The sequence below is a fragment of the Camelus dromedarius genome, chromosome 10 (genome assembly GCF_036321535.1).
Source record: "Camelus dromedarius isolate mCamDro1 chromosome 10, mCamDro1.pat, whole genome shotgun sequence".
Lineage (NCBI taxonomy): Eukaryota > Metazoa > Chordata > Mammalia > Artiodactyla > Camelidae > Camelus > Camelus dromedarius.
The window spans coordinates 22159482-22172968 of NC_087445.1; the positions used below are offsets into that span (position 1 = coordinate 22159482).

At 36.6% G+C, this 13487-nt stretch overlaps 1 protein-coding gene across 5 annotated transcripts in view; it reads left to right on the forward strand.

Moving 5' to 3' along the window:
- Positions 1-13487, forward strand: part of BNC2 (basonuclin zinc finger protein 2) — a 478550-nt gene that overhangs the window by 90163 nt on the left and 374900 nt on the right. The gene's annotated exons all lie outside the window — the stretch shown is intronic.

Consider the following 13487-nt stretch of genomic DNA (forward strand, 5'->3'; position numbering starts at 1 on the left):
TATTGAAGGAATGAATATACCTGCATATGGTTTTCCTTGAAATCATTAACAGATTTTTTGATCGATTTTTATCAGGTCTTAGTTGTCCCATGGAGGATTATTTATGGTATCTGCTGTTGCAGTTTTCTGAACTGCTTAGTGGAGCAGTGGTTTCCAGGGTCGAGTGGTGTGCAAAAAAGTCATCCTGTGAGAAAATGAAATTTGATTTATCTTATTCTTGTATTTCTTTATTTGTGTTTTATAGTGTGCATGGCATCTTATAGTACATATATAAGGGATACATTGCACCATCAAAAATTTGAGACTGGATTAAGCATGATCTGGACAGGATGGTTAAATTTGTTCAAAGCAGGATATATCTCTGTAATTGGGCTATTTCACAGATTTTGTGCTTTTGAATGATTAGGTGGTGATATCACTTGTGAGAATGTGTAAAGTCTTTCCCGTTGTTCAGAAAATTGCACAGATCGAATTGGGATGGTGTGAGATACTATGTATGAAACTCAGCACACATGTGTGTACTGATACATATTCTTTAATTTTCAACTTCTGGTGGAGTTTTCAGGTCTTTTCAGTTAAAGTGCTCCTGCGATGGGGCCTTTTGTACCTGCACTCACCTATATGAGGAGATGTGTGAGCTATTTTAGTGATGATTGGAGTTTGCTACCTGATGGGTCTGTTTTGGGGTGATCTGTGCTTTTAGTTGCTCTTTGAATAATTATTTTCCCTCATGTTTCATAATTTAGGCTTTTTAATGAAACTTAACTGGTTACTTTGGTGACTTCAGCTTTTTAAAAGAGATTTATTGAGATAAAATTCACATACCATACAATTCACCATTGTAAGTTCCACGGTTCCATTTTGTAATTACAATGTGGGCAGTTTTGAAGACAGTGTGGGGAAATAAAAGATCAGCTAAGAGTTTGGAGGGAAGTCTGGTTAGATATTCACTTGAATCCCTTCTCAAGTTAAAGGAAATTTTATAACATTTGAAGAACTTGTTAATAAAATATTTGATAGGATTCATAAACTTGAGTGGAGCATTAAAGTAATTAATATACTAATAGTTGTGCTAAGGGAACTTGAAAGCCACAAATAAGTAGCTATGAGTAAGTATCATTCTGTATAAAATAGTCACCCTGAAGGTCATATACACTGTTGGTGCCACAGCTTACAGTGATTTTGGAGCTCTTCATTTGACATTGGCTTTAGACAGCCTGTGTCTAACTCTCCTAAGTATCTTCAGTGCTAGCCAATTTTCTGTGACATAAGTTTTGATTTTCTGAATCATCCAGAAGTTAAGTCTGATGAACATGGTGGGTTTGATAAAGCCAGATAATTCTATTTCTGGTAAGTGAAAAAAATTGGCACAATTGATTTTTCTCATATAGCTTATGAATTGGCTATGGAAATGGTCACAAACGAAGAATTCCAGCAATGTTTTGAACAATAGTAGCGTTGTTGGAATGAGTGCAGTGTCCTGAGGTGACAACTGAGACTTATTGATTATTCTTTCCCACCAATAATGGAGCTTCCTAGTATCCATAGAAACTCATTTAGCTATAGACACATTGGTGGGAGGTTTTTTGCATTTATAGATTTGTACATGCATGCTTATAAACAATTTCCCACCTATCAAATTGGGTCAGTATTTTGTAGTCTTATGCAACTCGGCCCCATTGTGGGAAGTACTGGATAACTTCTACTTCAGCATAGATCTTGTGGAATCTGAGTAAAATTATTATAGGTTGTGGCCTGAGGAGGCCTCTGAAAGCAAAGAATATCAAGAAAAATTTTAACCCAAATGTGAAACCACCTAAGTGCTCCTTTATATTAATCAGTTTTATGTAGAGCTCTTTGGCTAGAAATTAGAAGGGTTGTCACAACTTGTATTTGTGTACTTTCTCTTAGTTCAGCAGGTCTGGGTACGTGGGGCATAAATACATACGAAGGCCATTAGATATGAGAAAGCCATTAGAAATGAGAAAGCTGGTGAAGTACACATTCGTGTGCATAAACTGTTTCTGAGGCAGTCTTGTCCATACTGATACCTGACAGAAGTTAAAGGAAAAAGTAGTTGCTAAAGGGAAATACTTTTTTTTATGCTTTAAGATTTGTTTCTGCATTCCTGCAAGTTGTGGTGTGAGGTTAATACTTATTGTTCAGTTTCTTTATGATTTCTTTCTGGTTATCCATTAAGAAACCCATTAGTTAGTACCTTCTTGGAAAATCCTATGTTGTTAAACTCTCTTCCAATTCATCTTCCAGCCTCGTCTCCATAGCATAAAATGCAATTTTGTATGGAATCTGTAGGTCTCAGCATCATTTTATTGTTAAAAATATTAGAAGCAGTTTTCAGTCTATTTTGTGAAATCACACCCATAGCCTGTCTTGAAGTTTGTAGACTTTTTTTTTAGGAATGAGAATTCAGCAAATAAAACGGAATGAAATAAGTTTAATTCTAGAAAAATTAACTTTCGATGTTTCTTAACTCCTCCAGAGTTCTCTGAAACTGTGGAACTTTCTGATTTGAAGGAGAGTTAAGACCAACTGGTGTTGGAAGTAAACATTAGGGTCAACTTTTCTTGTGTTAGCTGTAATCTGTTGGCTATTTTTCTTTTAGCCAAATCCAAAGTGTAAGTATGTATACATAACTTGTATACTAAGCCTCTTATGTAGTTCCGTGAAGGCAGAGAGGGCTCTTAGCAGGCCCTGTTATAAGGTGGAAAGCTCTGCTCGACCAAAACATGAGTGTCATTCATGCTGTCTTTGTAGGAACCGTGTGCGTGGTCTTCATGGACCATTTGGCCCGTGAGATGGGATTTGCCATAATTCATTGTCACGTACAGTGACTCCTGTGGGAGTGTAAGGTCTAGCTGCTTTACCTTGGATGTGTTCTCAATGTTTTATCTTGTTCCAGGGTGGATTATTATACTTGAGAATGTGCTTAATTACAAGCTCTATGTTTTCCAGCACTCATTCACAGTACCTCCTCTCTACGCCTGAGTTCGTTCATGGACTTAACACGTGAGGACTGAGGGTAGTATATGACTTGGAAAGTGGGCTGTCGGACTTGAAATCTTCCATTTTTTGATGTCATCTCTTTACCATGAGATTTTTGACCTTTCTAGTTTTTTGGTTCTATTTTCTCAGGAAAAGGAATTTACATTTGATAGGAAACTAAAGAAAAGCCCCATTTATTAATATTGGATATTTCTCAGAATATCTTAAGAGATTGAGTTTTGTTGTATTTTTTTTTTAATAAACTGCATTTTAATTTTAATAAAATCTTTGACTGAATCCAGGCCTAAACTGAAACCCCTCCATAGAAAAGGGATGTTTTTTCAGAATATTTCTTATTAGAATCCTTTTGAGATTAAACACAGTAGGATCTTACAGAATTTCAGTTTTTTAATATATGTAATCTGTTTCTTCAGTTTCCTAAGTTTGCCCCTCATTTGAACTTAATCATACTTTTTTGTAATCAACTGTTTATACATCTAGCACACATGCTGCTCTGTAGATTCTTTGGTATATAATTATGATCTCATTTTTCTGTTTTTATCAAGGAATAAATGATCCTAAATGGATCATGATTTAGTAATGTATTTATTTAGTAGTTTCATGTTTTAATTTTTATGGCTTTGCTCAAAGATTCTGTTTTTGGGGTATCTTGGCAATATATCTTGGACAAACTTTTTATGGTCAAAATCAAATTATACTGCCTTGTATATTCCATTTTTAGAATTTATTGTTTTAAATTCCTGAGAAATCCATGACTAGGACTATCAAACTCTTCTGATTCTGTTTAGTCAACATGCAGCCTTCTTTGGAAGGTGATTCTTTTTTTTAACCAAATGAATTTTATAAAGTCAACTTCCTTAATTTGTAATGTAGGCTCAATGAAAGCTGCAGGGTGGTTTCTTTCTCCCCCTGAGAAATCTTTAAAGAGATGTTTAAACAAATCAAAATATGCTTATAATAACTTAAAAGAAATAATTTGATGTGGCAAGTTTTAAATTAAAAATAAAAAGACATACACACACATGCACACTCACACTGCATAACCTTTCTTTGTGTCTTTGGTTTAAGTCCTCTGTCATATAATGCCAAAAACTTTGTTCTGAGCTGCCTGTGTGTTGAAACATGTATGCCTGTCCTAGTGTCATAACTAATTATATCTCTCATATGCTTACTTCTAGTAATTGGAAAGTAGACCTACCGCAGCAGAGGATTTAATATTTAGTTTTATCTTGAGGACCTGCTATAGAAATCAAGTTTTCGACCATGCAGCAACTTGACATTGTAAACTGATATTACTACTTTAAATATATCATCCACTTTGTGTTTTGCAGAAATAGTGTACCATAAGGGAAGAAAAATTTTAGGGGTTCTTAAAAGTGGATCTGTCTTGACCAGTAACGATGCACTAATACTGACTCGCTATGCAGTTTTGACTGCGATAGTTCATTTATAAATTGATGGTCTAGCGTTGTGATAGAAAAATTTTTTATAGGATTTACTTTTACCCAAAGTTTGGCGAAGGCTGTAGCTAGTGGCAAACTTGAAGGTGCATTGGTCACTTAATCTTCATGGATTGGTCTAAAATAATTTGGGGCTTATTCTCGGAAAATGCCTTGAGTGGTGTTTTCACCAACCAGTTTAGAAATCCTGTCTTGGACGTGCTTGTGACTGGGGCAGCAAACAGTTTTAATATGCACCAGCATGCATGAAAATATGTGGTCCTTGTCCCTGCCTGCTGCAGGAGGACTTTACCCGTCTTCAGTCTCTGAGCTGCAGTCTTGTCGCAATTAAAGTCTTAGGATGGGGAGCAGTTAATGCTGGTGATAGATTGTGGTATTTAGCATTGTGCTGTGTTCCCTGGTGAGCTAGTTCTGTAGACTTACAGGATTCTAGTCAGAACTTGGGAAAGGCTGTACTGAAGAATTTGTGGTTGATTAAATATTTTTGAAAGTGAGAAATACAATGTCTTTTCTTATTAATAGGTAGACCTTTTGGGCTTTGATTAAAGAAATAGTGAAAAATTATGCAGTTCTGTTATTGATTATTGTTTAAAATTTAACACTGAAGATGCTAGGTTTTCTTTTCTCTCATTAAGTTAAAGTATTCCTACCTTTGAAGTGTCTTTCCTTTCATTCTTTTGTTATAGTTAAAAATAAAACTCTCCAGTTATATATATCAAACTTAGCTCTACTGTGTTTTATACTAAATTAGTTTTTATAAATTCTGCGTTGTTTCTGTCCTACGGTAACTTAAGTATGCAGAGGCATTGAACTTGAACGTTTTGTGTTCTGAAATGTGGGGTTTGGATTCTTGGTATAACTCTTCTGTTTTGAAAGCTGAACTCCCAGTGGTTTCTTTCTAATCAGGCTATCATGACCTGTTACATTAAAAAGTTAGATGGTCTAAGCCGTGTAACTTTTGAAAGCTGTGACTGTAAAAAGCATGTGTTAAATAATGAAAGTGTCTTTCCATTTTTTAAATGTTCATTTCTTTTAGAGTTTTTGTGGTGTCAGTCAAATGAATGCCAGTGTTTGGTTTTAAGAATAACTAATGGTGGAAATCTGAATTTGCAGTTGATAAGCCCCTTAAGAGCTAGAAAGGGTTATCTCAAAACATGGGGCACCCTGGTAGTGCGTGAGGGCATTGGCCTCCAGCCTGACTGATGGGAACACCTTCCCTCTTTTCACTTGTCTGTGAAATACTGAGGGGGGAAGATGTTAAGGCTTGTCTGGGTTCTGAACCTGGGGGTGCTTCCACCTCCATGAAGTGTTTGGAAATCTTGGGAGTTGGTTTTGTTTGTCACAGATGACTGGATTGGAGTGCCTCCTGCTGTGTAGCAGGCCAAGGACACTTCAGTGTCCCAACCACAAAAGAATTTAACCTCAGTGATGAGTTGTTCTGCCCAAAATGTCATTGCCTCTGCTGGGAATTACTTGATAGTTATTGATATAAAAAAAAAAAAAAAGGAAAATATTGGTAAGAATGATTCTCTGTCCCCCCAGAATTCCCATCTGACATTTTTTTAAAGGAATGTTCTCCTTTCCTTTCCTTTCCTTTCCTTTCCTTTCCTTTCCTTTCCTTTCCTTTCCTTTCCTTTCCTTCCCTTCCCTTCCCTTCCCTTCCCTTCCCTTCCCTTTCCTTCCCTTTCCTTCCCTTTCCTTCCCTTTCCTTCCCTTTCCTTCCCTTTCCTTTTCTCTTTCTTTTTCTTTTGTCTTTTGTCTTTTCTCTTTTTTTCTCTTCCTTTCTTCCTTTCTTTCTTCAGTATATATATATTTTAGTACATGAACATTATGGATCAACTGTACTTAAACTGCATGGATCTACTTATACACCACTTTTTTTTTCTTTTCAGTAAATATGATTTGAGGTTGGCTGAATCTGGGTTGCAGAACTGGGGATATGGAGGGCCAACTATAAATTATTCTTGGATTTTTGACTGTGTGGAAGGTCAGTGCCCCACCCCCCATGTTGTTCAAGGGTTAGCCTTGTATACTTGATTGCAACTCAGTAAGTGGAACCCCAAATTCTGCTTCTTAATGTTCCTGAGTAAATGATTTCTAGAGATATATGGATATTTTATACACTTGGCACACTGAAAATATTTAGTTCTGAGCTCCCAAGTCAAACTTAGACTCATTTATGCAAACACCCATCATATTATGTATAAATGTTTGGCAAAGGAACACATTATGTAAATGTGTTGAAACTCATTGTCTTTAATTTTTTTAATTGAAGTATAATTGATTTACAATCTTGTGTTAGTTTCTGGTGTACATTGTAGTGATTCAGCTTTACATATATATATTCTTTTTCATATTTTGTCATTATAGGTTATTAGAACCTATTGAATATAGTTCCCTGTGCTATATAGTAGGACCTTGTTGTTTATCCGTTTTATAATAGTATCTACAAATCCAAAACTCCTAGTTTATCCCCACCCCCTTTCCCTTTGGTCACCCTAAGTTTGTTTTCTATGTCTGTGAGTCTGTTCCTGTTTTGTAAATAAGTTCAATTGTGTAATTTTTTTAGATTCCACATATAAGTAACAACATATGGTATTTATCTTTCTCTTTCTAACTTACTTCACTTAGTATGATAATCTCTAGGTCCATCTATATTGCTGCAAATGGCGTTATTTCATTCTTTTTTATGACTGAATAGTATTCCATTGTACATATATATACCACATCATCTTTAACCATTCATCTGTCAGTGGACATTTAGGTTCCTTCTATGTTTTGGCTATTGTATATAGTGCTGCTGTGAACACTGGGGTGCATGTATCTTTTTAGATTAGAGTTTTCTCTGGATATATGTCCAGAAGTGGAATTGCTGGATCATATGGTAAGTCTATTTTTAGTTTTTTTTAAGGAATCTCCATACTGTTTTCCATAGTGGCTGCACCAGATTACATTCTCACCAAAAGTGTCGGAGGGTTCCCTTTTTCTCCATACCCTCTCCAGTGTTTATCATTTTTGGACTTTTTTTTTTTTTTTGGCCATTCTGACCCATATGAGGTGATACCTCATTGTAGTTTTGATTTGCATTTCCCTGATAATTAGCAATATTGAACATCTTTTCATGTGCCTATTGGCCATCTGTATGTCTTCATTGGAGAAATGTCTGTTTAGGTCTCCTGCCGTTTTTTGATTGGGTTGTTTGTTTTCTTGTTGTTGAGTCGTATGAGCTGTTTGCATATTCTGGAAGTTAAGCTCTTGTCAGTTGCATCATTTGAAATATTCTCTCCCAGTCCACAGGTTGTCTTTTCGTTTTGTTTATAGTTTCCTTGGCTGTGCAAAAGCTTACAAGTTTAATTAGTCCCATTTGTATAATTTTGCTTTTATTTCTATTGCCTTGGTAGACTGATCTAGGAAAACATTGCTGTGATTTATGTCAGAGAATATTTTGCCTATGTTCTCTTCTAGGAGATTTATAGTGTCTTGTCTTATGTTTAAGTCTTTAAGCCACGTTGAGTTTATTTTTGTGTATGGTGTGAGGGAGTGTGCTGACTTCATTGATTTACATTCTAATTTTTTGTAATTTTTTGTGAAAAATTGCTATACTAAAGGATTTTTAAGTCAACAGAAAACCTTTAGTGTAAAAAACGGAATTTGATAAAAACATATTTTCATATACTCATCATTACTTTCTCTTATCAGTCCCAATTCTGAAATTTTGACTGGGAATTTCAGCATAAGGGCCTATTTTTGATCAACATTCAATCTGGAACCACTCTTTGATGTACATCATAGTATACAAGACTTCTCTTCTCCCTCTACACACAGTCAGTCTTATGGCAACCTTAGAATAACTCAGACACATTTGATAAAACCCATTTAGTTTGGTATTAGTTCTCATTTATAAAAAAGCAGTTAAGTGTATCAGTGTACAGTTTTAGAATGGCCGTAAGTAACATCTCAATACAATCAAAGGACACATAGAATAATAAATAATAATAAATAAATTTTGGTCTTCTAACAAGAGTTTTGGCTTTGGCATTGGAATAACCTGCATTTGAATACTGATACCTCTACTTACTAAGATAGAATCTTTTACAGATTCCCTTACCTGTTAATTTGTTTATAATCGTGGTAGAAAAAAATATAAAATGTATCCTTTTGAGCATTTTAAAGAGTGAGTTCAATAGCATTAACTATATTCACATTTTTGTGTCTTTTTAAAAAAACTTTTTATTTTGAAACAATTTCAGGCTTACAGAAAAGTTGGAAAAATAATATAATGAATTTCCATATGCCCTTCACCTGGATTCCCTAAATGTTAACGTTTACCATGACTATGTAATTTTCAGAATTGAGATAGAATTCACATAGTATACAATTCACCATTTTAAAGTGTACAGTCAGTGGTTTTTAGTATATTTACAAGGTTGTGCAACCATTGCCACTGTTTGGTTCTAGAACGTTTTCATCATCTGAAAAGCAACCTATACCCCAAAGTAGTAACTCTCCATTCACCCCTCCATCTAGCCCTTGGCATCCTTTACTTTTTGACCCACTGTTCTCTCTCCCATGAAATATAACTGTATTGCTACTGGAATATTTTGAGATAACATACATGAAAATGCCTTGTGTGGTGTCTAAGGCAAGTGCCAAACGCCCATTGGTTTCTTTTCCATTATTATCCAAACAAAGTATCATACTTAAACCTACATGAATTATTTGGAAACTGTGATGCCAGTAAGAACTGTTTCATTTCTAAGTGAGAATTGAATTCTCCTATTAGTTTAGCAGACCAACAATTTGCAAGATACTAAAAAAACACAGTGGAGGCATTTATATTTAAAAAACTAAGGAAAGGTAAAACAGACTCTGAAATGCCAAAAAAAATGTATTTGTAAAATAATATTTGCAGACATGGGCTAGAGAAGAGTCTTTTGCATTGGATGCCCAGCCTTTTCATTGATGCATCTTTTGCTTTGAAGCTTTATGTTTTTTGGACATGTTTTATGTATCCCTTGTTTAAACATTTTCAAACTTGGTGTGTTGACTTCATATCAGGGCATGGTAAATAGAGTATGGTAAAACCAGGCAAGGATCCTGAGGATTGTGTTGTTACTGTAAATGACAGACGTGCACACCTCACGACCTGGATTTGATTAGCCTTTGGTGATAGGATGGTTTGGTTGTGGACATACTGTTTAGCTAAGATAGCTGCATTTCAAGGAGTAGTTAGTTAGTTACAGTTCTGATTGCTTTACCACAAATGGTAGACATGTTCTGAATATTAATAGTGCTATTTATAGTACTGGAGCCACAGAGGTAGCATCAGGATAGAAGGCACATGAGTCAGAAAGGCCTGAGTTTGAATCCCAACTGTGCTGTGGGAAGTTTGACGAGGGACAGAATTCCTTGAAGGCTGTTTCCTCATTTGTAAACTTGGAGAATAATTAATTTCATTATATCGGCTTGGAGCAGGGATTAAAGTAGATAGTGGGTAAAGACCAGCACAAGGCCTGACATACAGTAAAAACTCCTTAAAATGGTGGATGTCATCCCGATTTCCTTCTGTGTTGCTTAAAGAAGGGACTCTGGTGTCCTGTGATGCTGACTAATCTGTGTGTGACCTTTTTTATTTGCCTGGAACATTGCACATCAGGTAATTTCTTTTAGGGAAGTAGAGAACTGCACTGATCAAGTGAAGAATCTCAAGAGCAGCAAAAATAGTAATTACCCTGGCTGAGGTTACCGTGGTGGAACTGGTGGGCTCACTGCAACCCAAAAGCTGATTTTCTTTAAAGGCACAATACTTACTGTTGGAAGTTCTGCCTGCATATTGTGAAGTGACTGACATGTTTTATGGTATTGAAAAAAGTAATACATTAAGGAAATTGTCCAATTTGAAAATAACATCTGTAGGGTAACCCTTTTCTGATAAGCCGTCTTGGTCTCATTTTACAATAGAACTGCTATATTAAATGTGTTTGAAATCTTCTTTGAGTTTCAGATTCATAAACATGATTATACATGGTTTTTGTGGCTGGTGACGAGCAGAGCAGTCCCCAGTCACTTGACTTGGTAATTCTTTTTTTACTTTTGGTATGCCTCATGGTCTGAATTCTTGAGCCTAGTGACAAAACTATTCAGTGTTTGTCACAAATCTGCCTATTTGGAAAGGCATACAGACATTGCGATATTTTGTCATCATGACATTAAAGGAAGAACGCTTTATAGTAGGGTGAATACTTCTGAGCAGAAGCAAAGGTCAAGCTGTAGAGTGAACTTTTGAATGACAGCTAATGTTAGTGTGGCTTAAGGGGGACATGCCAGGTCAGCTGTGGGCATTCATTAGCTTCGTGGACATGAAATGACAGTCTCTTTCCCCATTTATGCTAGGATTGCTGGATTTTCTAAAAGCATAAAGGGATAGGAGCATATGTGGCTGCCAGAATGAGATGGTAAGAAATTAAATGATTAGGATGCGAAGAAAGCAAGGAAGAGTAGGGGTTAGGGTGTGTGTGCGATAAGCATTCCAGATAGGCACTGTGGAATGGACCAGAAGGCACAAGGTCTGTTTTTTTTCTAGCCCAGACTCTTGTCACAGACTGTTTGATCTTTGTAACTTGGGTGCTTCTTCAGAGCTCCTTATCTGACAAGCAGACAAAATGAAGGATGGAAAACAGGTTTTAAGTCTCTCGCAATATTGATAGATTGGTAATGGCTGCTTGGGAGGAAGGATTCTGAGACAGATGGCCTTGGGTCATTGTGAAGAAGTTGAGCGGTTGCTGATGACGGTCACAGGGTGTGTGCTGGCCGGCATGCACGTTGGTATGTAGGTACATGCACCTCATTTGTTGACTAATCATAGTTGAGAATCCTTTTTGATTCAAATTACGTATCAGAGATGACATTTTTCTTAGCTATAGGGTTGAGACAATCTTCAAATCAACCTTTGCATTTCTGCCTGAAGGTCAGTTTATTTCTACATTAGGTAGAGAGTCATAGGCAGTAGAGTCGGCTGCTTAGCAGGTGTGCAGCTGTGGCCTCTAAGGAGGAATGAAATGGTTGCAGGAGCTGAAGAGTGCACGGCTGGTTTTACATACATGCGTGTGGGCTTCTCACCTGCAGATCAAGGTGAATCAGACCTCATAGGTCCCTTCAGAAAAGTAAGCCGCCTAATGAACCACAGTTACTTAAATGGTTGTCATTGCTTAATATTTGGCAGAGGGCATTTTATTTTTATTCTGAGATAACTTTCAAAACTGAGTAGTATTCTGGGCTATAGTTTAGTACCGAATAGAAGGAAGGCAGGTAAGAAAATCGGTGATGGTGTGTGACTTGTACCGTATTGATACACAGTGTAACATTACAAGATGCAGAGTTCCTAGCAGCTCCTGCCAGTTATGACTGGCTCAGCATTGCTGAAAGCAAACAAGATTACTTTTGGATGTAGAATATATACAAACTGTTGGAGAATTTTTGTTTGACTTTTAAGAAAAGAATCCTTAAGTTTCTGATGTCTTTGATTATCTAAGAAAAGTATCCAGAGTTGTTAAAGACTTAATCCCCTGGGTTAGAAACTCCACGTTTTACTGACTTTCATGTATTAGGTCTTTATACAAGAAGGGACCTATGTCAGAACTAACTACTGTTAGCTCATCTCCACTGACCAACAAAATTAGTAGTTTTCCTTCATATGCATTCCTTAAGACACTAAATGGAGCAAACCTATTTATGGCATGTGTCGGGTAATACATAGCTTTTTTGTATTTCTTGTATCTGCTTCAACCACCATTAAGATTGTCCCTGCCTAAGGGTACGAGTCATATTTTATTCATGTTTGAGTCATCAGACCGAGCATAAGCTTGGCATACAATAATTCCATAAATGTTGAATCAATAGCTGAAATTCAGTTTTACCTAAGAGCAACAGAAAGCTACCAGGTGAAGATAATGTCCCTTTTGAAGTCTGAGCTGGGGAATCTGAAAACACACTGCATTTTCCATCCTGCAGTTCATATAGGTGAACATATTCTGCCATGATCAGTTTTTAGAGAGAGATCTACAAAACATGGAAAAGTGAGTGGTAACAACTTGCATTTCTTTGCTTTGTTTTTCCTGTAAAAATCTGTCCAGATTTAAACTGCCAGAGATCTGTGCATGAAAAAGACTCCAAAGAAACATTTTGGGTTAAAAATAAGTGGTAAATTGAAACTCTTGTACTGTGTAAATAGAGTTTTCTGTGTGCCTCATTTAACTAAGACCCAAACATCTGGTGGCCTGAGCCATCAGACTTGCACAGCTGCACGGGACAGTAGTCGATCTTGTTAGGGTTTGGCATCTGAATGATCTGGTTGCCTTCTACTTTTGGTGTTTTTATACCACAGTTCATAAAATACAGAGGGCAGAGCAAAAGCGAAAGAGTAAAGATGCCGGGGCTTTTCCAGTGATGGGACAGAGGTATGATGGTTGTGGAAAGCAGCGCCTTGGGAGCTCTCAGATAGGCTACCTGGGCTCTGATGTTCCAGTTCCTCATCTTTGAAGTGGCATCACAATTCGATCTTGGATAGCTTAGGCTGAAAGTACTTGAAAAACTGTAATTCTGAGCTTTTATTTATCTCATTCTACAGATAGTATTTGAGGACCTACTTTATGCCAGGATTGTCTTTGGAGCTGGAGAAATTCCCCAAGGACTTGGCAGTCTGGTGGAATTAGGGTTTTCTAAGGCTGTGTTTCATGGTGTTTCAGTTTATACTACTGAGATCTTTGCTGTGGGTCAATTTTTAGCTCCAAGAACATGAAAAGAGAGGGAAAAATTTTTTGTTACTTCTCTATCTCTATGCCTTATACAAGCTTGACTCATAATTTACCTAAGTAGTCGCCCACATCAGGTAGTAGGACAATGGGCGGGATTTTATATGACAAATTTTTTTGGCAAAGCCAAAATATCCTAACAAATGTTGAACCAGCTGTTTAAGTTGACTAACTTTAGACATATATGTGTCAT